The sequence below is a fragment of the Vulpes lagopus genome, chromosome 1 (genome assembly GCF_018345385.1).
Source record: "Vulpes lagopus strain Blue_001 chromosome 1, ASM1834538v1, whole genome shotgun sequence".
Lineage (NCBI taxonomy): Eukaryota > Metazoa > Chordata > Mammalia > Carnivora > Canidae > Vulpes > Vulpes lagopus.
The window spans coordinates 65,597,851-65,623,828 of record NC_054824.1 but is presented as its reverse complement, the minus strand read 5'-3'; the positions used below and the strand labels follow the sequence as shown (position 1 = coordinate 65,623,828).

General features: G+C 40.3%; 1 protein-coding gene across 4 annotated transcripts in view; it reads right to left on the bottom strand.

Moving 5' to 3' along the window:
• Nucleotides 1–25,778, bottom strand: part of BTBD9 (BTB domain containing 9) — a 416,542-nt gene extending 390,764 nt beyond the window's left edge. For 2 of the 4 annotated variants that reach the window (XR_005987172.1, XM_041750949.1), the window contains exon 1: nt 25,629–25,778. The gene's annotated coding sequence lies outside the window, so the exon portion shown is untranslated. Of the gene's footprint in view, nt 1–25,425; nt 25,498–25,628 lie in introns of those variants that run through there. The other 2 variants (XM_041750950.1, XM_041750951.1) reach the window with 2 other exon arrangements.
• Between the last annotated feature and the right edge of the window lie 200 nt (nt 25,779–25,978).

Genomic DNA, 25,978 nt, shown 5'->3' with positions numbered 1-25,978 from the left:
TTTCATCTTAGCAACAGAAAAACTTAGGCAAAAAGTTTAAGAAGTCCATGCCTCTTAAGATTAGTAAAATGGACATTTCCTTTAAAACTGTCACCCTGTCATGTTCCAATCTTAATTTTACCCCAAATCTTTCAGAATCCCCTGTGAATAGGCAAATAGGTGGCCTGCCTTTCACCCTCTTCTGGTGCATGTATAAACTTCACTTACACTGTGGGAGAATAAAACCCATAAAATAAGAGAATAGTGTATGTTTTTGTCATTCTGTTTTAGAACAAAAACTTTAAAGGGTAGTGTACAGGTCTTCTATATTCTGTGCACTAATACCCCCAAGATGCTACTGAATAATTGATGAGCTTATGATTAGACTGCTATCCTTGGTTTTGAACAACATTCATGGACCAAATTTAATTCACATCTAATATTGCATTTTATGTCTTTTATCATGATCAAAATACGCATCGAGGCTCATCTCTGTTCCTTTGAATTTCATCAGTCGACTCTTTACCTAAAGTCATAATCTTGACATGTGACCAGCTCAGCTACAGCACCAACTTGGGATGTCATTGACACAAATTCTCACAGCCCATCAAGAAAAGATACTAGGACCGTGCCTTTATAAGAAAAGTAAGCCTACAAGGCAAGCACCCTAGGAATAAATATTTTGACACAAGAGGAGGAGAATCTATTCATACTTCTTAAGTAGAATATTTCTGAAGTTCCCCCCACCCCACCAAAAAAAGAATATTTCTGAAGGTCATTTCTAAGAGAAAAAAAAATTACAACTAATAAAGTTTTTTATGTTAAGCTGGATTTCATTTAATTGAAATGGCATTACATTATTTGACAAACATAAAACGATCAAGTGTAGCAGAAATAGTGTAAAGTTATAAAGAATGAAGCAGCTTATGTTTTACTTAGCCAACCAGGTAGGGTTTAGCTGCTGATAAGGAAACAAGATTCTTAAAATACTGTGCTATACCATGAGTATATCTAAGGTAACCCATACACCCTGTAGATAAGGTGGGTTTTAAATAATGGAAGAAGGTAGTTTTTTAAGGCTATTACATAAAAGATGTTCCACACAGACAGTATGGCAAGGGCAGGAGTCTTAGGGCAATACCTGAAAATGTGAGACTGAAAAGGAAATTTGTTTTGAGAAACAACAGAGAAAGAAACACATACACAGTATGGTAGAACCTTATAATATAAAATGTGTCTAAAACTAAGATGCCCCCAAGGGAACACAGATCTGAGACTGGGAAGTACTCATAAGTTCTGCTAGGTAAGATCTAGACAAATTATTTCGAGTCCTGAGACTCAGTTTCTACCTTGGAAAAGGGGTGGGAGTGGTTAGGCAACATTCTGGGGTAACTTCAAGTTCTAAAACTCTATAGCTAAGTCATATGTATAGGAAACAATGCTCTTATACATGGTTGGAAGTATAAACTGGTCAGCTTTTTGGAGGTCAGTTTGGCTGAATTTACGAAATTCCTAAATATCGATTTCCCATAACCCCACAATCGTACTTCCAGGAATATATAAGGTTATAATTACGCATTGCTTTTAACAGCAAAAACATCCAATCAGTACCCCAAGTGGAAAGTAACAGCAATACTTTTCAGGGAGGGGAATGGGTGTGCGGGACCCACAAGCGAATGGTGGCAAGTTTTACATTTAAACTCAATTTACTTCTAAAGTGTTTCCTTCTTTTAAAACAAGAACTGGTTTATCTTTTACATAAATTGTATTTCAAGAAACTTTAAAGTGTTAACTTAAAAAAGGTGATGAGATATTTATGTTTATCGAAGGAGGCTTTTTTTTTTTTTTTTAAGAAAAGCATGAAAACCCCAGATGTGATTTGTTGCAGTTTACTGAGAAGCAGCAATATGAGGAGGAATGAGCAAGCGCTGATGCAGAGAGAAATTTAGCAAATAACAGATTTTTAAGAGTTAGCTAAAAATGAGTCAAAACACAAATTCCTGAAGAACAGCGGCTAGGTATTGCTCCCTGGTGTCCCACAAGGACAACATTCAATCCATAAATATGACACTGAGATGACCCAAGCACAAGCTATAGACACAAAGGCACAACTCTGTGTCATTCTCAGAGATTATAAAAATATATGAGCTCATCTTAAAAATATCTCTCAATTATTTATAATCAAATGTTTTCATTAATAAGTCTTCCCTCCCCATATTATTCAGCAGGTATTTGATTTCTTAATCTCCACTTTACTAACCAAGGTTATACTCCTGTATCACTTTACATAATGTGTCTCTTATTTCTCAATTTTTTCAAATATTTTTAAACTTATAAAACCACTTTAGTTTACAGCACCTTTCTTGGTGTTCTCTAAGGCTCTCATGATGTATGGCTTTTTCAACTGTAGATTCCAGAAGTACTTCAATGGAGCATAAACAAATATTAACAACAGTATAATCCTGAGAGTCAACATTCTCTTAGAATCTTTGATATATCATTATTCTATTTTTCCATTCACAGATGTTGCCTTCCCACTTCTTCAGCGTCTAATGAAAGCCAGGGATTTAGACTGGATGGTTTTTCTGAGATGCCACTGTCTTCTCTCATATGACCAGGTTACTGCCAGAACCTCTTATATTCTCCCGTCTGGCTAATATGCCTCTACTTCCAAGGCTCAGAACGGGTTTCATGCCTTTCCGCAAGAGCGTTCACTGATGCTGCCAATCTAGGTCAGATGCCCCTGTTATATGCTCTGTTTCCCTCTACCACTGCCCCCACACCCCATACTGGGATTTTGTTATTGACTCACCTTGATGGTGAAGTAACTCACAGAGGGCAATAACCATGACATCGTGCCCACAGGTACTCAATAAATACTGAATGAACATCTTACTCCTCTTTACGTCCCCAGAATCTAATACACTGTCAGTCATATCTAAGTCCTCAAAATTAACCAATAAAGGCCACATAGATATTAAGAGACCTCTTCTCTGAATTCCAGACCCCTATGTACCACTGCCTACTTTACATCTTCACTTAGTTACCTCAAAGGTACTTCAAAACTCACTTCATACTCTCCATGTCCTCTCTCCCACAAAAACACTGTCCCCATGCAGTGTTCCCAGCTCAGTGAATCCAATCATGGAAACCAGAATGACACCTCCTTTGACCTCACTTCCCATACCCAATCCAGCAGGAAGTCTTTTGGTTTTACCTCCTAAATGAGCTCTGAAATTGATTTACTACTTCTTAACAACTATGCTACCATTCTAGTCCATACCACACTTGTCTCTCCCTGAGACCATCACTTAGCTCCTAACTAATCCACTCCAAACCATCCTCCACACAACAGCCAAACTGGAATCTGTCAATTTATAAAACATTCTGAACTATTCCCCTCAACCCTTCTCTTTGTGATACCTACTCCCGCTTAAAACCCTTAAGTGGTTTCCAATGTTATTGATTTGAAAGAATACAGGAAAAACATTTTATGAGGCTTTCAGAGCTTGTGGAATCTGCTCCTGTCAACTCCACCATCACTTCCCCCAACAGTCACTCCCATGACAAGCTCCCTTGTGCAATGGAGCCCTGGCATAAGTTGCTCCCCCTCTGGGACCACCCTTCCTTTTTCACCTTCCACCCTTACGTGTGACTCAGGTACCATTTCTTCAGTCAGCCTTCTCTGACTTTGGTGGAGCCAGGGCCCCTTGTCATCTGCACTCATACACTATAATCATCTCCTTTGTAGAATCATTTCTTAGTATTTATACATCAGCCTTCCCCGAGAGGCCATTTCCCAACACAAATCTTTTGCAAATCAGACTGGTCACTTCATTGCTTACAAACCTCCAATGCCTCCTTAGCTCACTTTAAATAAAAATCATACCCTTTACCAAGGCCTACCAGGCTCTGCATGTGCTGACACTCAACCACCTGCCCTGAACTCCTCTCCTCCCCCTCTCCTCACACATTCTACTCTGTCCACTCTAGTCTTGCTGTTCCTTAAACACAGACCAGCTTGTCCCTGAACTCTGGGTCCTTATATTTACCTTCCCTCTGCCGGAGTGTTTTGTTCTCTGGATCCACATTACTATCACCATTCAGACGTCTGCTCCTTGACTGCGTTCCCGAAGGGAACACCCCTCCTCACCCCACTTCTAACCCTCTATTCCACAGATATATAATATATATTATATAATATATTCTCTTCACAGCACTTATCACTAGAAGATAACCTCCATGGGGGTAAAGACTCTGCCCTGTTCCTCTCAGTGCCTAGAAAAGTACCTGTTGCATAGCAGGTACTCAACACATATACAAATGCTTAAAGTAGCTCAATGGGTCTCATTTCAAATAAGTGAACTGCACTGACATAGGTAAGAGATAGAGGTCCTGGGCACCTGGGTGGCTCACTGCCTTAAGCATCTACCTTCAGCTCTGGTCATGGTCCCAGGATCCTGGGATTGAGTCCTGCATCGTGTTCCCTGCTCAGCTGGGAGTTTGCTTCTCCCTCTACTCCTACTCCCTGCTCAAGATCTCTCTTTCTCTCTTTCACGCTCTCTTGCTCTCAAAGAAATAAAATCTTTACACTAAAAAAATTTAAATTAAAAAGAAAAGGAGATAGAGGTATGAAAGGTTGATACTAGTAGCTATGTGGTAGGCAAAATTCCAAGATGGTTCCATGATTTCCACCCCTGGTGTACGCATCCTATATAATCAATCCCCTTCCCTTGAGTTTGGGCAGTACCTGTGAATATGGCATAGTTGTCCATGTGATTAGGCTATCTTACATACAGATATGCAAATATATATATATACACACATATACATACATACATTGATACATACACACTCTATTATAGCAGACTAAAAGGATTCTCCAGCTGGCACTTAAGAAGTTGCCAAGCTGTGAGCAGGCCACATAGTTAGGGCCTGAGTGACCCCCACCACCCACTTATAGCCACCAAGAAAATGAGGACCTCAGTCACATAAGGGCAAGGAGTTGAGTTCTGTCTACCACCACTGAGCCTGGGTAGAGGACCCCAAGCCTCAGATGGGATCGCAGCCCCTAAAGACACGTTGGTTTTAGCCTAGGGAGACCATGAGCAAACAATATAGCTATACAGTGCCTGGACTTCTGCCCTATAGAAACTGTAAAATGGCTATTACTTTTAAGCTAGAAGTTTGAGGTACATTGTTCTGCATCAAAGAAAACTAATACAATGGCAATCAATCCCATCAGACCCAAAGCTTACTTTTTATAACAAATACTTTAACACCCATACCCTCAACACGCTGAGATTTAGAACCTACTAAACACTTTATATATGTATGTATGTGTGTATATATATATATGTATGTATATATATATGTATGTATGTATATGTATGTGTATGTGTATATATATATATATATATATATAGGCTAAAATAGAAGGGAAAAATCAAAAGAAAATAATTTATAATAACATAATATATATCTCAACCACATTAGAAAACAAAAATGTCCCAGGTTGCTTAGGTGGCTGAGCATCTGCCTTTGGCTCAAGTCATGATCCCAGGGTCCTAGGATAAGGCCCCACAGTCGGTTCCCTGCTCAGCAGGGAGTCTGCTTCTCCCTCTGCCTCTGTCCCTCCTCCCGCTCATGCTTGCTTGCTTGCTCTCTCTGAAATAAATAAAATCTTAAAAAAAAAGAAGGAAAGAAGAGAAAGAAGAGAAAGAAGAGAAAGAAGAGAAAGAAAGAAAGAAAGAAAGAAAGAAAGAAAGAAAGAAAGAAAGAAAGAAAGAAAGAAAGAAAAGGGAGGGAGGGAGGGAGGGAGGGAGGGAAACAAAAATCTCCCTATAAATTTTCAAGATGCCCTCTGAAGGGAGATTCTACCCACACCCACTGAAAACCTCTGCTTGCCAGGATCAGTATATCTGAAATACACTGGCTTCAAACAGAATATATTTACTCTCAAAATGCCTAGTATTGGTTAATTTTGCTTCTTTTACATCACTGTTTTAGAGCATGTCTTTGAAAGTCATTAGCACATTAGCATATTTTTATCCTAACCTTTTTCCAAAATGGGACTTACAAAGGTTCAAAAGCCTCAAAATTCCCTTTTTTCCCCTCCTCCTCCTCAATTATTAAGTACTCACCGAGCACATGATACTGTTCCTTGAAATTAATCTTCACAATTAAATAGCCCTTTAAAGCCTCTAATTCATTTCCCAACTCTCATCTTTCAGATGTGAACAGAAAATCACCATCATCGAGTGGCTCATTATACACACTATAAAATATTTCACCCCAGCTGTGAAGCTGGCCATAGTAAATACATTTTGTTGCCTTAATCAAGATTTATGATAATATAATAATGTAATTTTTAAAGGCCACATGCCAAAGTACTTCCTAAATTAATAAAAATACTTAGCACTTAACCTATAACACACTTTCAAATCATCACACAATCTTGCAGGTAGCTATTTGCCCATGTGCCCAGGGCTAGTAACAATTGATGGAGAGCCTGTCACCAAGCCTATTTACTTGATTTATTTTACACTACCCTTCAAAGGCCACATGCATAATGGGTATTCACTCTGTGATGGGAAAATAAATTATTTAGTCTGAACAATCTGACAGTGTTACTATTAAGTTATTAATTCACTGAAAGGGGGGAAATTCCCTGAATAGCCTTTTTTCATGCGCAAATAGCAACATTATTAATAAATATTCACAGATTCCTAGAACCCTAGAGCTGGAAAGGATCTCAAGATCAAAACCCACAGCTCCTTATAGACAGGAAACGGAGAAACTTGTCCAAGGTCAGTCATCAGTGGCAGAACCTGGCATAAGATAAGGAGAGATAGGGCTATAGGATCTCAATTCCTCATTGAGAAAATGGGGATAAGCCCACCCCCATTATGATGGCTATGAGGAAGCAATAAAATACAAAATAAAACACATAAAGGACATAGTATAATGCCTGACATATTTTCCTTCCCAGAGATTCCTCCACTAATCTCTCCCATCACTTTTTTGTTTTTTTTTTTGTTGTTGTTGTTGTTGTTGTTGTTTTTGCCAAAATATCATTTAGGATGATGCTGTGGAGGCCGAGAAAAATCAAGGCCATTCCACCTCAAGTTCAGCGTTAGCACAAGTACAGCCATCCCAGGCCCCTGTGAATAAGAGCCGAAATTTACATTACTTCAGTTACAGGAAGAAAACAGCAGCTTAACATCCTAGAAAATAAGAACAGAGCCCAAGCCAAGGGCAGGAAGCCCCTATTAGAATAAGAACAGAGCTCAATGCCCTTGAAAGCCCCATATCAAAATGTAAACAGAACTTGAGAAATTCCTCCACCCCTTCTGAAAATCCCCTAGCCTAGCCTATAAAAAACCCAGCTGTAACCCACTTCCAGGATCCAAGTCCCTGCTCCGCTGTGTCAGGTATACTTGGACCCAAGCTTGAGCTTGTAAATAAACCCTCATGTGTTTGCATGTGTCGGCTCCTTAGTGGTTTCTCAGATTCGCAATCTTGGGCGCAACAATGTGTTTTGGTGATGACTTTCTGATATACATATAGCACTGACAACAAATTGGAGCACAAATTTTATTCCATTCAAGAATAGAAAGACTACCAGGCAGCCACAAAGGAAGCAGCTGACCCCAGGATTTGAATCTATATATTCCAAAGATTTCAATAACTTTCAACTTGTTGAACTGAGCCCACATCAGCTTCCCCCAAGGTTGGGAGTATGAAGAGTTTAGAGCTAGTTGTTCAGTCTTGCACTTCACACATACTTTATTATCCCTTTTCCAGTTTTTATTCAAACTTTTCATAAGGTTATCCACACCCCCGGTCTCCTCTTTTTAACCTCCAATTCACTCCTGAATCCACTGAAGCCTCACTATCAGCCTACCACCCCCACTGAAACCGCTCTTACCAGGGTCATCAATGACGTCTTAATTGGAATATCCAAGATTCACTTTTCCATTCTTACCTTTCTGGACCTCTCTGCAGCATGTGACACTCTTGAACATACCCTTCTTGAAACTCTACTCCCTGAGCCTCTGTGACACTCTTCTCTCCTGGTTCTCCTTTTACCTTTGTGTCTCTTTCTTTCACTACTGTTTCTTTAAGAGTCATATTCCCCAGGACTATGCCTTCCTTTTATCATTCCTCCAGATTCCAACTACTACCTGTTAACTTCCAAATATCTCTTATCTCTAGGCCAGATATCCCTTCTGAACTTCAGATTCATATGTACAGATGCTTGCAATATTCTACCACATGTCCCCACTGGCATTTCAAGTCAGCATACTCAGTATCAAACTAATCTTCTCTTAATTTCTGTTTTCCTCCAGTGTCCTTTGTCTTAATATGCCACATAAGTAGCCCATGCTAAAAACCTGCACATTTCCCTTAATTTCCTTCCAATTAACTTTTTTTAAAAAAAGTTAATCAATTAACTTTTTTTAAAAAAGTTAATCAATTAACTTTTTTAAAAAAAAAAGTCTAATTGATTAACCTTTTTTTAAAAAGATTTATTTGGGAGAGAAAGAGCATGTGAGCAGGGGGAGGGGCAGAGGGAGAGACAGAGAAGCAGACTCCCCACTGAGCACGGATTCCCAACACTGGGCTTGATTCCACAATCCTGAGATCATAACTAGAGCTAAAACCAAGAGTCAGATGCTTAACTGATTGAGCCACCCAGGAGCCCCATTATCTTCTCATTTTACCTCCTAAATATTATTCCTTTAATTCATCCCTCTTATGCCTAATAACTTCTACTCTGATTCAGGTTTCAATCATCTCTTACCTACACTATGACAGCTTCCAAACTATCTCCCCACCTCCTATTTTGTCCCCCTCAATTCCATCTCCACTCATTTTGCACAATAACCAATCTAAAATGAAGATATAATCAAGCTACTCTCTGGCTTAACACTTTTTAAATTATTCTCCAATTAAAAGGCTCTGCTGTCAGACCTCTGTACTTTGGAATCCCCTCTCTGCACTCACTGCAAGGTCAAGACATGACCTTGAACAAGTTACTCAACTTCTCTGCACCTCCATTATTTTCACTTATGAATGTCCCAGAGGATTAAATGAGATAAGTGAGTGAGAGAAGTGAGATAACTATAAAACACTGAATATAGTTCCTGGCATTTAGTAAATGCTTAACAAATGGCTCTTAGTGATTATATTATTAACACAAATCATATTATTGTCAATGGAATGGTATACATATTCACAGGGCATCCATGGCCCTCTCTGAACTGACCCTTACTTACCACTCTAGCCTCCACTTTGCCTGGATATATTGTTCTCACAGCACTTACCACTTTATATCACAAACATCTACCTTGAAATCTACCACCTCCACCAAGTTACAAGTTACAAGCCTCCACTTTGCCTGGATATATTGTTCTCACAGCACTTACCACTTTATATCACAAACATCTACCTTGAAATCTACCACCTCCACCAAGTTACAAGTTCTTTGTGGACAGGAAACATAAATCATTCTCTTTTGTATCCACATCACTTAATATAACCTAGCAAGAACTCAACAGATGTCTGCATGGATGAGAGAGAAGCTGCCTGGGAATCTTCTCTCCAATTTCACCTGAATTAGGTCAGATTTTTACCATGAGAGTATCACATCATATTCGAATTTAACTTATGTGAATTCAATTACTTATATAGAAGGAAGAGTCAGAAATAGTGGGAAAACTCAGTGAACCCACTCAATGTTCCCTGCTGTACTTAAGCTTAAAACAAGGTATAAGTGATTTCAGAAGTTTCTCAATCATTGAAAAATAAGTGGAAGCAGCAAAAAATTAATTGAAGGACCAACAGAAACAGTGATAACAGAGGAAGAGGAGTGGAAAAACAGAGTTATCCTGCCTTAGGAAAAGTAACCAATCCTTTAAAAACTCTGAGAGGGTTATTTCTTCCCATCAAAACAAATTAATAGTATTTACTGAAATAAAAGGTACACAATTTCTCAGGAATTAACAAAGTGTACGTATGTTAATGCTGGGATAATTAAACCTTTAATGGAGGAGTGACAGAACAGTGAGAGAGCAAAGAAATCAATGAAAACAATGCAACTGCACAAAAGATTATTACCAACAGAATGAGAAACGAAGTAACTGAGACAACTCTATCAAGCACCAACTGCCTAACTGCAAAGACTGTTTCATGGTGGTGCTTTAGAGGCAGGCCAGGAAATGGTTAGTAATGTGAGGTGTTGACAAGCCAAATTAGGGGTGTCAAACGAAACTAGTAAAATTAAATTATCATAACTCAAATTAGCTGATTTTAGGACATTCCTGTACTAAGAGAACCATGATAGGGTATTTTATAGACATTAAAGGGTTTGCTACAGGAAATTTTCACAGTACTTGATTTTTACATTTTGTCCTGACTTTAGAATATAACCACTAACCCACTCCCACCCCAACTATGTGACTCCACTATATTCTCTTGCTAATGCCATCATAGGAATAGACAAACCACTGTGCTCGTAGTTGGAGCCACAGGATTCCATTTGAGTCCCAAAGACTTAACTAGTTCCATAGTCAGCCTAAAAACAAGTGTGCTAGCACCTGGCATCACAAAGAGGGAGACGTCCAGTTGCCTTAGCAAGCACAGCCTGTGAGAAAAAGCAGATGCTGTGAGGAAACCATGCAGTTCTTTCCTCCCTTCGGGGAACCTCATCTTAGCTATCTCAGTAGATTACCCAATATCTGTACTATACACTTCATCTGTATCATTCCTACTCCTCCTCCGCTAGACAATAAACTCCTTGAAGGCAGGGGCTAGGTCAGAATGCTTAATGGAAAAATTACTAGAACTCTCACATCCATTAATTTCCTTGTCAAAGCATCAAAAAGTACTGCTTCATGATAGCACAGATTTTCCTAGTCATTAAAGCCATCTAAAATTGGTAGGAACCACTTTATAAAGAAGTGAAATGTCCATTAAAAAGGGAGTCATTGTAATGTATCTGTTTTTTTTTTAAATTAATTTTTATTGGTGTTCAATTTACCAACATACAGAAAAACACCCAGTGCTCATCCCGTCAAGTGTCCGCCTCAGTGCCCGTCACCCATTTCCCTCCAACACCCGCCCTCCTCCCCTTCCACCACCCCTAGTTTGTAATGTATCTGTTAAAAGATAATGTTTTAAAAAGGTAAAATAAAAAAATTAAAATAAAAATAAAATAAAAAATAAAAAGGTAAAATCATGATACAAATATAAAACGTATCAAAGACTTTATTTAAATCAATAATTAATGAAGCAGTCAGTAAGATAAAGAATCCAAAGTAGTCAACACACACACACACAGGTGAGTGCAGTATCTGGAATGCTAACACTGCTTTACAAATAGATGCAAAACTAGTCACTATCCCCAGGGCAACATTCAATTGCATTCTGCTGGACAAAATCAGCTTGTGTTTCTATAAACAAGAATCATCTGCATAACTGTCAGTTTTCTACAATTTACAGTTATAAAACAGCTCAAAGACAATGAAAGGCACAGGGAGTCCAGACGAATGCACTGGATATGACAGTCTGTGATTTTTTTTTATGCCCATTTCAGTCTTCTACAATTTTCGGTCCTGACAATAATCATACAATGCAACATTGTAAGGGCTGCTAAAGAGAATGAGGCAGCCTTTTCATATATGGATATGTAACAGCCTCCGAGATGCAATGAGGAATAAGCATGACACAGTAATGTGGTATGTGACATTTATATTTAGGAATAAACATAAGAATGTGCCATATGCACACAGAATATTTCTGAAAAGACATATAGAAATCTTCACTACTTTTAATCATTCCAATAGAACGGGAGCCTTCATAAATGACAGCAGATCTTTGCCTATTTTGTTCAGCCCTCTATCCCCAAACACTAGAACAGTTCTTGGTGCTTAAGTGGCACTCAATAAAAATTTGTTGAACAAATTAATATACCAGTGGTAATAGCAGCTGCTTCCAGAAGGAAGAACTGGATGTCTGTCAGGTAAGGATGAAAGGAAGAGTTACCTTCCACAGTATATCCCCTTGTATTTTTGAATTTTGTACCATGTCCATATATTACCTCCTTAAAACAGATTTTTTCAAAAAGATAATGAGTTGATGTTAGCTAAGCAGTTTGATTTCTTCATTAAGCTGCCTTCTCCATCTCTAGGACTTCAGCAAGGTACTGAAAACTATGGTATGAGTATTAGGTGGCTTGATGTGGGTCATACTCATACTGATAATATAAAGGTTCAAAAATAAACAGAAATATTTAAATGGTTTAACCACTTTAGAAAAGTTTGCTGTTATCTACTAATATTGAAGATCTGCATTCCATAAAACTCAGTATTTTACTCTATTATACACTAAGGTAAGATATATTCATGAGCATATAAAAGAACATCCTAGCTAAAACACAAAAGTCCCTAGAAACAACCCATATGTCCATCAAAAGCAGAAAGGATAAATTGTATAGTCCTGAAATGGACTTATGTTCACTATGCAGCAGTGAACATGAAAAAATTAGCTGTATGCAACAAGATGAATAATATCAAAATGTAATATTAAATTTAAAAGCCCAACATAAGGAACACACACATATGATTTCATTCATATAAAGTTCAAAAATAGGTCTAGTAACCTATAAGTGTTTTCTGTGTATACTTAAAGGATAAAATGTTAAAAAAAGAAAAAAAAGAATAAGGAAGTAATATTATAAAAGTCAGGACAGGGCAGCCCCGGTGGCACAGTGGTTTAGCACCGCCTGTGGCCCAGGGTGTGATCCTGGAGACCCGGGATCGAGTCCCACGTCGGGCTCCCAGCATGGAGCCTGCTTCTCCCTCTGCCTGTGTCTCTACTTCTCTCTCTCTTTCTCTGTGTCTCTAATGAATAAATAAAATCTTAAAAAAAAAAAAAAAGTCAGGACAGTGTTTACTTTTAGGAGAGGGGCTGAGATGGAGAAGAAGCACCTGATGCGTGACTGGGGGCTAGCAGGGTTTTATTTCTTAACGAAGTGGAAATAAACTAGATGTTACTTTAAAGTAATTCATTAAGTTCAGCATTTGCGTTCCATGTACTTTTCTGTATATGTGTTGCTGGACAACAGAAACAAAAGTTTTAAAAGATATAGACATTTTCTATACAAGCTGGGACCCAGGCAGGGAAAGTATCAGTGTAAGCTGTAGGATCCTGTGCCAAAGACTACATGTTCTACAGGATAAAAAGACGAAAGCCAGGAAGGAACCAAAGAGCTTTCCTCCCTCCTTTTTGGAGGTTCCTCAGTTCAAGTGTTCCCATTTTCACAGCTTGTTTACTTCTTTCTCCACTTTCAGTATCTACTAATTTCTTTAAAATCTCCTTCTACAATTTTGTAAACACTCTGTCCATGGTCCCCAAACTTTAGTTGTATCAGAACCACCTAGAGGGAACAGTAAAACACAGGTTGCCAGGCCTCATCCCCAGAGTTTCTGATTCAAAAGGTGAGGTGTTCAAATTTGCATTTTGAACAAATTACCAGGTGACTTTAACGCTGTCCTAGAACCACTGCTCTATAGTTAGGATTCTAATGCAATAATCTAGGCAAGAAATTGAGGACTTCAGGGAAGTTGTAAAAGCCCTAAGAATGGAAAGGAGAAAATGAGTATGAGGGATTATTAACAAGAATACGAGGGTACAAGAGCAAAGGCGTTCAGGACAGTCAGCTTTTCAGCTTAGATGAATAATGTAGCATTCATCAGGACAAAGGATTGAGAGGGAAGAAAAGCAAATTCAATCTGCTAAGAAATTAATCTATGGCTTGGAGAGTGTGGGTAAGGAAGCCTCAGAAAGGCACCTAACCCAAACAGGAAAGATACAAGGAAGCATGAATGGAATGAGGCAACAAGAGGAAAGTGTTCCAAAGTACTAGATAAATATAAGAAACCCCATAGAAGCAAGCAGGTGACCTCCTCACAAAGAAATTTTATGAGGCTGTAAAAAAATAACAGAAAGATGTCTAGGAACTTATGTTGAGTGGTTTCCAGGATACAATGCTAAGTGTAAAAAGTAAAATGCAAAAGAATATCTACAGCACTTTTGGGGTAAGAAAAAATGGGGAAATAAGAAAATATACATATCATCTGGTTATTTGTGCAAAAAGAAATATAATAAGGATAAAGCAGGGTAAATGAATAGATTATAGGAAGTGGTTAGGAAGAGGGTAGACAGGACAGAAGAAATGGGAATGACACTTCTGAGAATGCCTTCTTGACTTCTGCAACCATGTTATTGTTTCACAGGCTCAAAAAAGGACAGTAAATAAAATTAAAAATGGGGAGATAATAGGGTGACATGAAATACAGAGAATTATATGAACCAAACTATTTCAAATAAATAACATAATCACACTGAAGGGGATACATAACTATGTAACTTTTGAACAAAGTGGCTGTACTGTATGCCTTCAGGCTAAAGGTTAAAAGTTAAATACTGAATTCTTGTTAATGGCTTTCATTTTCACAGAGGCACAGGCTAGCTATTTTGAACCTACTTTCTAGGTATATTAAGTGTACAAATAAATAAATATAAGGTCAAAGGGGGGAACCAGGTTCTCACTGTAGGCGAAGGGAGTTACAAATATGAAAAGAATAATGACAGAAAAAACCCTGTGTTGTAGGACTGAAACTGGAAGTGTCAGTGTAAGCTCATGGGTTTAATAGAGACACACAAAACTAGATATAGAGGTGTGTGGGCACAAACACACACACACAGAGATACACAAAACTAGATATAGAGGTGTGTGTGCAGAAACACATACACACACACACACACACACACACACACACACCTCTGTTTGCTAAGAGAATCTAGAACTGAATCCAAAGGAGGGGCAAGGAAAATAGGACTATCTTGTTGTACCAGAAAATAAAGACGTGCTCAAAGAATATTGGGGACATATCACAAAGACAGAAACCAGCTTGAAAAAGTTCCCACTGGGTGAATACGCAGCAATTTGAGTGAGAAAGAGAGAAGCCAAGAAATAGACTCTTAATTATCGAGAACAAATCAATGGTTACCAGAGAGGCTGGGTGAAACAGGTGATACGGATTAAGGAGTGCATTGTAAGGAACACTGGGTTATGTATGGAACTGCTGCATCACTATATTGTACACCTGAAACTAACACAGCACTGTATGCTAACTACACTTACAGAAAGTTAAAGATAAATAATAACCATAACCCACTGAATAACACAAGAATCTGTGAGTTCATAGTGATATTAACTAACGGGGAGAATTCAACTAATAAATGTAGGAGGAATAATGGAATTAGGAAATATTCATTTGGCAAAATTGATTCAGGAAAGAATCAACAATGGATGCTAAAACTAGTAGGTAAATGTCTAAAAGTAACAGGATATTCATAGTCTCAAAGAATTTCTCTAGAAAACACTTATCAGTTACAAAGGAAAAAATAGTAACTTTACAGTGGAGAAACCAGGCAGACTCCTTATTAACTAAAATGATCGGAAGGTAACATCAGCAGTAACAGCGGCATCACTGGCCTTCCTGAGGTGACGCACCGAGAAACACATGGTGGTAGCCTTGCCAAAAATGGATTAACGTGGACTGAATCATGAAGGCACACCAGATAAACCTCGAATGAGGGACACTGTTTTAAAGCAAAACAAGTGCTCCCTTCGGCAGCACAAATATTAAAACAAAACAAAACAAAACTGGCCTATACTCCTCAAAAATGCCAGTGTCACAAAGACAACTATTGAGGAACTGTTCCGGACTAAAGGAGACCAAAGGAAAACAACTGAAGGTAGTGTGTGAGTGGTTTTTGTTGTTGCTATGAAAGGCATTCACTCATAAGCCAATCGGGACAATAACAATACTACATTAATACTAATTTCCTGATGATTAGAATGTAGTTAGTATAAGAATATTCTTTTTTCTTCTAAGGAAATGCACACAGAAGGATTGGGGTAAAAGGGTATTGTATCTGCCACTTACTCTTTTTATTATTGATTTCAATTCAAGGGTACGTAACATACAGTTCTAGTAGTTCCAGGTGTACAAGTTAATGATTCAACAGTTCCATACATTTCTTCAGCGCTCATTAAGGTAAGAGTGATCTTAATCCTCTTCATCTTTCCACCCACCCTACCCTACCCACTTCCCCCCTGGGGAACCATCAGTTTGTTCTCTATAGTGAAGAGTTCATTTATTGTCTTTTCTTCTTTGTTCATTTGGGGTTTTTTGTTTGTTTGTTTGTTTCTTAAATTCCGTATGTGAGTGAAATCACATGGTATATGTCTTGCTCTAATTGACTTATTTCATCTATATCCTCTATATCCATAGATGTTGGCACAAATGGCAAATTTTCATTCTTTTTATGGCTGAATAATATTCTATTATATAATTTATCCATTCAACTATTGATGGGACACTTAGGCTACCTCCACAGTTTAGCTATTGTAAATAATGCTCTGTAGCTTACTCTTGAACAATGTGTGTGTGTGTGTGTGTGTGTGTGAGAGAGAGAGAAAGAGAAAGGATAAAACAAATGTGGTAAAATGTTAACATTTGGAGGAATGTAGAATTCTTTTCTGTCTGTGTAAAATTAGGTCAAAAAAAAAAAAAGAAAAAAGTAAGGTAATGGATACCTGCTGGGGGTAGGGACAGTGAAGTCTAAATCTATTTAACATCTAAAGAAATAGAGACGCCTGGATGGCTCAGTTGGTTAAGTGTCCACCTCTTGGTTTCAGCTTAGGTCATGATCTCAGGGTCGTAAGATAGAGCCCATGTCGGGCTCCATACTCAGCACAGAGTCTGCTTGACATTTTCTCTTTCCCTCTTCGCCTGCCCCTTCCCCTGCTCATGCTCGCTTCCTCTCTCTCTTCAAAATAAATAAGAACCTTTTTTAAAAATTGAAAAAAAAAACTAAAGAAATAAAGTGCCAAAATATGTACCTAACTGTGATGTTCCAAAAAAGGTTCTCCGACTAAACCAATTATATCCTACATATATTTTCTAAAGAACAAGATTTGGAATCCAATGGAGCTAATTAAGGATCTCACTCAAGAAGAATTTCTCAAGTACCCAAAGGACGTGAACAAAGTTAGCCTCATCCAAACCATGAAACCCAAAGTCACTGTGCTCTGTAGAAGCTGAAATGAGTGCCTTCAAACATGGATTAAGCAAGGACTTTTCTTCTAAACGTTTAGAAAGTGGGGATCCCTGGGTGGCTTAGCAGTTTAGCGTCACCTTCAGCTCAGGGCGTGAACCTGGAGACCCGGGATCGAGTCAGGCTCCCTGCATGGGGCCTGCTTCTCCCTCTGCCTGTATCTCTGCCCCTCTCTCTCTCTCTCTCTCTCTCTCTGTGTGTGTGTGTGTCTCTCATGAATAAATAAAATCTTTAAAAAAAAAAAGGTTAGAAAGTAAATTAATTTGTCTTGAAATGTTTGGTTCTATTTAAGATTAATCCTGGAAGGATGCCTGGATGGCTCAATGGTTGAGTCTCAGCCTTTGGTTCAGGTTGTGATCCCGGGGTCTGGGATCAAGTCCTGCCTCCAGCTCCCCACAGGGAGCCTGTTTCTCTCTCTGCCTATGTCTCTGCCTCTCTCTGTGTGCCTCTCATGAGTAAATAAATAAAATCTTAATATTAAAAAACCTTTATGATTAATCATAAAAACCATTAAATAGTGTAAATGAAATGATACAAGTTAATAAAATAGGATAAAAATCAAAGTATTCCAGTGGTATTGGAACTGCAGCTAATGAAATAGATGCAAAACCTCATGATATCACCAACAAATCTGTAATATGTGAAAACCTGCTTTAGATTTAAAAAACCACCACCTTCTGAACATTTCCAGAAAATACTGTGAATACACAAGTCAAAAAAACTACTACATTACTACACATATGACAATAGAGACAATCAGGGGTGCCTGGGTGGCTCAGTCCATTAAGCCTCTGCCTTCAGCTCAGGCCATGATCTTGGGGTCCTGGGATTGAGGCCTGAATCGGGCTTCCTGCTCAGTGGAGAGTCTGTTTCTCCCTCTCCCCAGACGCTCCCCTCGCTCTTGCATGCACACTCTCTAATAAGTAAAATCTTTTTGAAAAATAGATATAATTTCAGCTGACGATACAGCTTCATATGACAAAGGATTTATGGTGTTTTAAAATATGTCTACAAATTCTTTGACCCATCCCCCCCCCCAAAAAAAGTAGAGGCTACTTGTCTTTCTTAGAGTGCGAGCTGGCCTTAGTGACCTGCTTATAACAAATGGGATAGAGCAGAAGTGGCAGTGTATGTTTTCAAGACAGACCATATAAGTCATGTGGTATCCTCCTTCCTCACTCCTGCATCCCTTGCTCTGGGTGAAATCAGCTGACATACACTCAAACAGCCCCTTTTTATTAAAGACTTCTTTTATTAAAGACCTCTTTTATTAAAGACCTAAGGACTTGTGCTAACAGTCATGTGAAGTAGCCATCTAGGAAGCAGACCCTCCAGTCCTAATCAAGCCTTTGGATGACTATGGCAGTGCTGGTCAACAGGTGTAGAGCAATTCATCAGAGACTTTGGGCCAGAATCACCCAGCAAAGCTGCAAATGAATTCCTAAACCATTAGAATTCATTTCATTGGAAATGAAATCATTAGATAAATGTCTGGGGCGCCTGGGTGGTTCAGTCAATTGGGCTTCTGACTTCTGATTTTCAGTTCAGGGCATGATCTCAGGGTTGTAGAGATCCCTGTCAGGCTCTGAGCTGGATGTAGAACCTGCTTAAGATTTTCTCTCCCTCTCTGCCCCACCCCTCCCCACTTCCTCTCTCTTAAAAAAAGTGTTGTTTTAAGCTGCTAATTTGGAGGGGGTAATTTGTTATATAACAACAGGTAATACGGCATTTGATATCTATCGGTATAATTATAATTTTATAAAGGTATTAATTGTGAAATTAGCCAGAACTGACTCTGCTTTACAAAGATGCTTACAGTTGTTATTTCAGGAATATATAAAATAGGACCCAAAAGGGATAAATCAAATAGAATATACAACTATTTAACTTGTAAACAGATTAAAAAATAAACATGTGGAGGGATAGAAGGAATGAGTGGTGTGGAGAGAACACCTTACTGTTTAGGGTGAAGAGCAAGATATTTTTCACTAAGTGATAAAAAAAAAAAAAGGAGTTCTGAATTTATTTTAAATGTCATTAGCTTGGAAAAGTACAGTTAGTTCCTCCTCTTGAAGACTTGTACCTATATATAGAAAAGTGGGAAATCTGATGTTTACGTAAAATCTCTTGTCAGAACTAAAAAAATGTGGGGTCAAATATAGCCATGTCATCACAGAAGAATTAGCACTGAGGCTTTTTAAAAGTCCACCTCCTTTTCCCCTCTATCCCAAAAATATTATCAAATTGTCTTCAATTGTTCAGGCAGTTATTAAAATTCTAACTTCCTCCAATAACTTTTCCCAAATCAGCAAAAACAAGATTGGATTCCTCCATCTGGATATTTGCGTGCTAGGCCCCACGCCGATGCCAGTAGTTGACATGAAGAGCAATAATGACTCTGGAGTCCAAGCCTCAACTCCCTGGCCACAAATGGCAGGCAAACTGTTCTCCCCATTCTGAATCTCAATCGCCTTATTAGTAAAGTAGAGACAATACCCAATGTACAAACCTGTTATTATAAGGATTAAACGACATATAGAAAAGAGCCCTAGAATAATGCAGTGACTTGACAAACAATAGCCAGTTGTTAATAACCTTTCTGCTTTCATGTACTAGAAGAATATTTCCCAAACCAAGAAACAAAGACACAGACTACCAGATATTTTCTGGTATCATATAAAGATGCAAGAGGCATTCCAGGATATTAATTTGGATTTATGATATTATAATTTCTGGAACACCTAGTAAATAACGTATGAATTGAAATCACAGTTGAAAACTCAGGTACTCAATAAGCATTGGAGACTCTAGTCTGTGACCAATATTTATATAGTACTTATCATATTCTATGTAATAGTATTATAAATACATTTTTCCTCCTCTACTGAAGTATACATTCTTTGCTTAAAACTTTGTATTTATTGGGGTGCCTGGGTGACATAGTCTGTTAGGCACCCCATTCTTGGTTTTGGCTCAGGTCACGATCTCACGGTCCTGAGATCAAGCCCCATGTTAGGTTCTGCACTCAGCATGGAGTCTGCTTGAGATCTCTCCCCCGCCCCACCTCTGGCCCTCCTGCTTGTGCTCTTCTTTCTAATAAAAGAAATATATATTCAAAACCTTTTATTTCTATATTTTTTCATGGCTCCTTGCATACATAAGGCTGGATGAATTTAACTTCAAGTCCTTGATGTCTGCTCATATCAATATATTCTTAAAATTATAAAATGCAAGTATCAGATCTTCCCCTGACAATGTGTGTACACACTCATTCACACACATTATACCCCCAACTAATGCCAGTGCTAGATACCCAGAGCAATTATTTCTCTACAGCCAGCACTTTATACAGTTTCTGGCACATGGTAGATACTTAACAAATGTTAACAGAATAACTGAGAGAAAACAAGAGACCAGGAAGCATGGTGAGTAGCTAACTAGTGAGTCATGAAACTACAACTTACCTCCTGAAATCTCTTTATAACATGCTTGTATCTTATACAAGCAACTACTGTTTGATTTTCTTACACAGTGGAACTCTCTTACAAATTCCTGTCAGAGATTAGAACTAATATTTGTTCTGCAGACAAAAGTCCTCAGTATATGAGACACATAAGATCCAAGGTATATCAGCAAACAAGGACTAAGTCTTTATATTCAGGTACCCCTCAATCAACATTTTTGTAATCGTTATCACCTTCTACTCCTTTCCTTTGCCCATCTTATTATAAACTTCCAAGGTACAGGGAGTATACCTATACCTAATAAACCTGCAAAGTGCCTAATACAAGACATAGACTGTAATCTTGACATCTGTTATGGACAAATATTTTGCAAACTGGACTCTGACATTAAAAATAAAGGGAGGAGTTAGGACATCCAACACAAAGTCACAGAACCCAGCTAATGCATCATTTGGAAGAAATTTTCTGTAGTTACTGAGCACGCGCACGAGCACATGCGTCTGTGTCTATGTGTAAAACCAGAAACAGTAACTTCTCTATGACTCAGCAGAGATATAAGAGGATGAATGAAATCTGCATGTAAAGTATGTGCAATCATGCACAAGGACAGTATTAAGGGGCTTCCAAGGTTCATTCAAGCAATGCTATGTGCCAAGCATTGTGCCACATTCTGGAGAAGACAGAAATAAGAATGGGATGAGATCTACAGAACTGGAAGCACACTGGTGGATCTAAAGTCTTCAGGCTGCTACCTCCCTAACCTTCTCTGAACTCTCTCCTGGTTTTCCAGCTGCCCAATCTCTCTGTTAGTCTCTATGCTGATTTCTCTTCTTTCAACCAATCTCCAAGTCAGTAGTTCTCAAAGTGTGGCCTTGGGAACACAAGCATCAGCATCACCAGAGACCTTCTTCAAAATGCAAATTCCTGACCCCACTCAGACTGTTGGGGCCCAGCAATCTGTGTTTTATCAAGGCCTCAGGTATTTGTGATGCATGCTTAAGTTTGAGAACCATTCAAAGTTTGATCCAAGCGTTAATGTCCAAAAGTTCCATTCCTTGTCCTTTCTAGTTCTCATTCTCCATCTTTCTGGGTAGTTATATATTCTTCTACTACCTCTACAATGCTAACTATAACTACCACTACTAATAGCAGCAGTTATCATTAAGTATTTATAAGCTAGGCACTATGCTAATCATCATGCACATATTAATCTCCACAACGATTCTTTAAGGTATTACTAACCCCACTTTTCAAAGGAAATTTAGGCTTAGAGATATTAAATAACTTGCCCAAGGTTGCCCAACTCAACCAATAAGTTAAACAGATCTGACCTCCAGTTTTCCTGACCCCAAAGTCCACTTCTAGAATAGTACTATGGAAACATATCCTTGAAGACTGTCACAGTTATTCCTAAACTGTCTCATCAACTCTGGAGTAGAATTTCCAATCACCTAGTGGCTCTCTCTAAACACTACACAGGGACCCGATAATTAACATTAACATCATTTCTTCTCTCCCCTGCATATCTGTTCCTCCTCCATTAATTTAATGTCATCATAATCATCAGTTACTCAAGCCAGACACATCTTTGACTTCTCACTCTCTCACCTCTAGCTGGTCATAACATTTAGAGATTTTAACATCTAAAATAGCTCTACAATCCATCCACTCCCACCTTCCCTCTTCAAGCTCCCAGCAGCTCTCATCTACATCCTAACTGGTTTCCCTGCCTCTTCACTCTCATGCAATTCTGCACAGGACCTGTCAGTTAACTTTCTGGTCTGATGAGTCCACCTTCTAAGGCTCTCCATCGCCAACATGAGAGGGGCATTGGCAGGGCGGGGGGTAAGTCTAAGCTTTTTAGAATGGAATGAAAGACCCCAATGTAATTTGGCTCCAAACATTCCTTTCCTGTCTCATCAAGAAACAACTCAAGGTTTTCCAAAAACCCTATTAGTTTTAATCTTTGACAACTTTGCTTATGTTCTCCCCTCTGCTTGGAATGTTCATTTTCCCTTTTACATGTGCAAAATTCTACGCAACCTCCAGGGTTAAGTTCTATCCTCTTCTTGTGAAAGCTTTCCCTGATTCTATCAAATTTTCCCCAGCCAAAGTGATCAATGCCCTTAGCATTTTACTTATTCCAAAGTGATTAACTCTTATACGACAGTTAGGGGTTCCGTAGTCTAATGAACACTTAGTATCTCAAGAGGTGTCTTATTCTTTGTCTTCCCAGCACTGACCACAGTTTCTAGCCATAGCCAGCACCCAATAAATATTTGCTGAGTTGTTAAATAATGCAACATATGGTGCTGCAACTTTACACATGGTAGGTCAGCAATCCAACTTCAGGTTTATTCACCACTCCAAAGAACTTCCACATTAACAACAAAAGATATTATAAAGATCAAAGGTTCAATATTCAGCAGCAATATCTTTAATTTTCTCAAATCTTTCTGTCAATATTTTTTAGTGTCTTTCTTCAAATAGACTCCTTTCCTAGCAAACATTATTTGTGTATTTTACAGGATCAGCAGTAACTACAATCCTCACAGACCACTATAAGAGATAATCCCAAGCAAAACTGTGTTACTGAGAGTGGCTGGATAATTGCTTTGGGTACATCATTTCAGATTTCCAATGGAAAGGCCCAAGCATGACAGTTAGATTTTAGAAATGGGGACATGCACTGCCGACTACATAAGACACACTCACATTAGTGATTTGAATAAACTGTGAGGCATTTATTCAAATCAGTAACTGAATTCAGAAGTATACAACAACCTGATCCTGGTTCAACCATAATATCTCTTAATTTTAAGCAAGGATAACACTTATTTTTGTCTAGGACTCTACTTTAACACAACTCCCATCCCACCCAGCAAGCAGGCCCTATCCTGCTATCAGTGTGATGCTGATAAGCTTGCCTTAGTTTTTTGTTTTTTGGGTTTTTTTTAAGATTTTATTTATTTATTTATGAAATACACACACACAAAGAGACAAAGGCAGAGGGAGAAGCAGGCTCCTTGCAGGGAGTCCGATATGGGACTCGATCCCAGAACCGTGGGATCACAGCCTGAGCCAAAGACACGCCCAACCGCTGAGCCACCCAGGCATCCCCGCCTGCCTTAGTCTTCAGACATTCCCTCTCCAGCCTGCTAAACCTTCTCTCTCCAATATCTCCCTATCAGAGATCTTCTACTCCACTCACCAGACATGACACGAAGGTCTCCTCAATATAGCCCTCATCCAGCAGATTCACACTATTTTCTCAACATATGATTTATCTCTTTTCTAATTCAAATTTTGTTAACTCTTCCAAAGAGTTCACTACCTCAGCCCACCACAGGTCTTGGTTTTTCTAAATTTCCGCTGCACTTAAAGTACAGCACCTCACATAGCACTTGTTTACATACTGCCTCATTTGGTTTCATAATGATTTGACATACATATGCTTTGTTTTCCTAGCCAGATTTCTCTTAAAAAAAAAAAAAAAAAAGCCAGCTCTTCTATGTCATTTGTACCCATAACCCTTCTCCCACATGTAACGTGACTATATATACGCACAGGGGCACATGTATTAACTACTAGATGGACGAAGTTAAACGCTTGCTCTACATCAATAAACACTCATAGTGCAATGTGTAACAAATACCTATAACCTGCGTACTCTGTGGCAAAGGCTCTTGTAGATGCTTAAGATATGGCCATGAGTAAAAAAGACATGATACCTGTCCTAAAAGCTGGTGCAGTCTGGAGAGCAGGAGACACTGAATTTCCATTACTCTTAGTGCTACAGAGCAAGGTTATTATTGGTCCCAAGATGCAAGCACCTCAGGCAGCACACTGTACGGATCCTTACTTAGGAAACTGGCCCACAATATTTTAGAGCTGAATGAAAACTTACAAGTTACTCTCTTCAATTCTCCTGCACAGATTATACGACTGAATTTCAGTACAGTCTCTGTGCCAGTTCCACGCTTTGTCTTCATCAAAAGTCAGGAAATACCCACTTTTCCCCCGCCTCCAATACTCTTTTCTCCCAAGAAAGGTAACGACAACCACCACACATTGACTCACGAGGGGAGCGGGCGCACTGGGACCACTGGGCTGACGACCTGCTGCACCTTACCCCCGGGCCTGTCCGCCCACCACCATGCTCCAGCCCGCACGTGGAAGAGAATATGCATTTTTCCGCCCGGTAACTAGCAAGTGTGTACTCCTTTTAAAGGAAATTAGAAACAAAACAAAACAAAAAAGGCAGCGCCTCCATCCTTCCTCGGTCCTCATAACGACAGAAACACAAGAGACTTCGGGGAAATAAAAAACAGCTGACTGCAGTCTACGAGGATGGATATCCGCCCCCGGCCTCAAAACCCGTAGCAGCAGCGTGACGGGATGCGCGGGGCAGAGCTGTCCGCGGGCATCAGGCACGTGCACAGACACGTGAAGTCGGAAAGTCCGGGCAACAGGTTGGCCGCCCCCTAGCAGCACTGACAGATCGCCTTCCCCGGGCCGTGGGTGTGTCTGACGCCGCTCGCCCGCACGGATTCACAACTCTCTCCGGAACAACCGGCTCCCCCTCGCATCCCAGCCAGGGCAGGGGCGAGGCCGGGCCCCGCAGCGCCAAACTTTCCGCACCCCCACCGCGCGCCCCGCGCCCCGCGCCCGCGCCCCGCCTCCCCTCGGGCTCGGTCCACCGGGTCTCAGGCAGGCTGCCAGGCGGCTCCGGGAGAGCCTGGGCTTCTCCAGACTGCGGCTCCTCGGTCCGACGCCCCCAGACACCTACTTCCCACCACACCTTCCGGGACCACACGCCGTCGCCCGGCCCCTCGCCGCCGCTTCCCCGAGCGCCCGTGCCCAGGAACTGACCCTCCCCCGCCCCCGGAAAAAGCGGCAGAGGGGCGTGGGGCGGCGCGCGCGGGGACCGCCCCGGGCCCGCCGGCGGGGGCGGCCAGGCCCCAGCTCCGCTGCGAGGCGCCGGCCACTCACCCCAACGAGGTTCCTCGGCGACCTAGCAGCCCGCACAGAAGCCTCTTCCGCCGGCTCCGCACGCCCCTCGTAGCCACCGCCCCCTCGGCCGCCGCCGCCGCCGCCGTCCTCGCCGCCGCCGCCGCGGCGCGCGTCCGCCCTCACGCACAGCGCCGTGGCCGCGCACGCGCCTCTGCGCGCTGGCGTCACTTAGCAACCGGGCGGCGGCGGCGGCGGCGGCGGGCGGGGTCTGACGGTTCGGGGCGGGAGGTGTCTCCCCAGGCTGGTTTCGCGGCGTTTCCCCACCCGCCCGACCCGTGGCCCTCCGGAGCTGGGGGCCCCAGGGTGTGGCTGCCCTGCCGGCACCTGGC